The sequence below is a fragment of the Humulus lupulus genome, chromosome 1 (genome assembly GCF_963169125.1).
Source record: "Humulus lupulus chromosome 1, drHumLupu1.1, whole genome shotgun sequence".
Classification (NCBI taxonomy): domain Eukaryota; kingdom Viridiplantae; phylum Streptophyta; class Magnoliopsida; order Rosales; family Cannabaceae; genus Humulus; species Humulus lupulus.
Genome location: NC_084793.1, coordinates 40319231 through 40321374, shown reverse-complemented (window position 1 = coordinate 40321374; position 2144 = coordinate 40319231). Strand labels below are relative to the sequence as shown.

General features: G+C 32.6%; 1 long non-coding RNA gene across 1 annotated transcript; it reads left to right on the top strand.

Annotated features, from left to right (window-relative positions):
• Positions 1-409: 409 nt before the first annotated feature.
• Positions 410-1671, top strand: LOC133823479 (uncharacterized). The gene is made up of 2 exons (XR_009888382.1): positions 410-646; positions 1273-1671. It is a non-coding gene; the product is annotated as an uncharacterized LOC133823479 (long non-coding RNA).
• Positions 1672-2144: the final 473 nt, after the last annotated feature.

Genomic DNA, 2144 nt, shown 5'->3' with positions numbered 1-2144 from the left:
GTCTTGATTAATTATAATTGTTATTTATATTATAGTTATTTATAATTATAATATTCATGTAGATTTAATTTAGTAGATATAAATATTATTTTATCATATTGTATTTATAAGTATTATAAGTTATATTTTTCCCACATTACATTCATTGGAATAAATTAAAGCCCCCACTAAAACTTTTCCTCATATGTCTAGACTAATAAAAACAATCACTCTCAATATTTTTCGTCCATGTAAAAACTTCTATAACCTTATATAGTAATCCCCTCAAGAACAAACACTCACTTTTGACTTTCCTTATATATAAAATAATGACAAGGCATTGCAATGTCACATTCATCACATTATTGAGAAGGAGTCTTTTGCGGGCTATAGGCCATGAATCAAGCCAGGAATAATTGATTATTTTTTTTAATGTGAGAATGAGAGGAGGGTACTTCTTCTACTAGAAGAAATAATTGAGAAGAAGAAGGCATCTTTCAATTCAAATGGAGGAGAGGAGGTACTCTGAGTTCTGAGTCTGCCAATGAGAACAGCAGTAGTACCTTATTCTGACCCCAAAACAACAATTGAAGAAGACTTTCACATAGTAAAACAAGACGAGATTTGCACGTGTTGAGATGCCTAGTTCTCTCTCTTTCACATATGAGTAAGTATTAATTTTATTTTATTTTATTTTTTCAAAGAGGAGATAATTGTGACACTAAGGATGATATCACACTCTCTGTAATGAGTCAGTAAATGAATGAAAACAGGGAGTCGCTTGCCCCTATTGAATCCATTATTTATTATTTCGCACAGCACAACGGTCCACACCACACAGCTCCCAACCCAACCCAACCCAACCCCCTCTCACCAGCCTCTGACTCACTCACTGAGTCATTCTGCCACTGACGCCTTATCATACAAGCAAGCAATACACATAAACAAAAGAACCAAAGGGTTTTTCACGGTTTCATGTTTTTAATTCCCAATTGAAGATTGCCCAGTTCCCACTCCACCTCAACAAAATTTTAATGAATACCCAAGTTTGTGTCACTTAGATAGTTCCTCTCTGTATGAGCAACTTTACCCTATCAAGAACCAAAATTTTACCTTCAATACAAAGGCTATAAATTTTTTTTTCTTTTTTTGTTTTATATTCATTGGTCATCATAATTTACTTTTGTACTTTACCAAATAGTGAAGTAGAAATATACATATTATATAGTTTTGGTAATTTATTAATGATGGCGTGGTATATTCATTATTCATTGTTCATCATTCACTACTCAGTTTGGGAGGGATTATGGGGGCCTGAGCTTTGACTAGGCCAGCCCTTGTAAAGCCACAAGGAGCTCTCATAAGATCATTGGCTGTGGCCCAACCCAAGTTATCCTCAAGCGTGCGGTAATGTCAGAGTTAGCTGAACCAAAGGCTATTTTTTATTCCTTTTGAGTTTTTTTTTTAAATTTTATTTTCTAAACTTCCAAAGTTAAAAAATGGAGTTTCATTTTTACCAATCCAAAGTTGATGTCAACCCCACATTATTAGTTGCCAGGCACGAATTTTAGAATCATTAAAAAGAAAAATATGTACTCAGTTATTTATCTCTGATCAAAAGTGAGAAGAAGTAGTGATGTTTCTCTGAACACCGCCATTTTATTTTATTTTTAATAGAATTATTATTGTATCGATTTTAGCCTTTCAACCGTTTTGCATAAAGAAAGAGGTCATTATATGTTGTTATATATTCAGTATGGCTCTGATCTGAAATGCGCATTATGACCACTGTGTTCACTATGGATTACAATTAAAAAAAGAAAGCCTGAATATTCTAAGGCCCAGCAATCAAGTATTGAACTGTTACGAACCCAAAAAAAAAAGTAATAGACAGAGCCACATAATTCCTTTTTCAGAATTAGCCACGCGCATGCATACTTCTATTATCTTCATAATTTAATTTTATGTCAATATGGTTAATTGGTTATTTATTATTTTGAATTGAATTGATAAAATGTATTATTATTTTTTTAATTATTAATTTCATTATTGGATTTATGACGTATCCATTACTTAACTCTTTTGAGGAATGGAATGTGCTTTGGCTTTTGGCTTAAACCAGTCAAAATCGTGTCAGTTTTTTTTACAAATCGTACGGTCGTGGC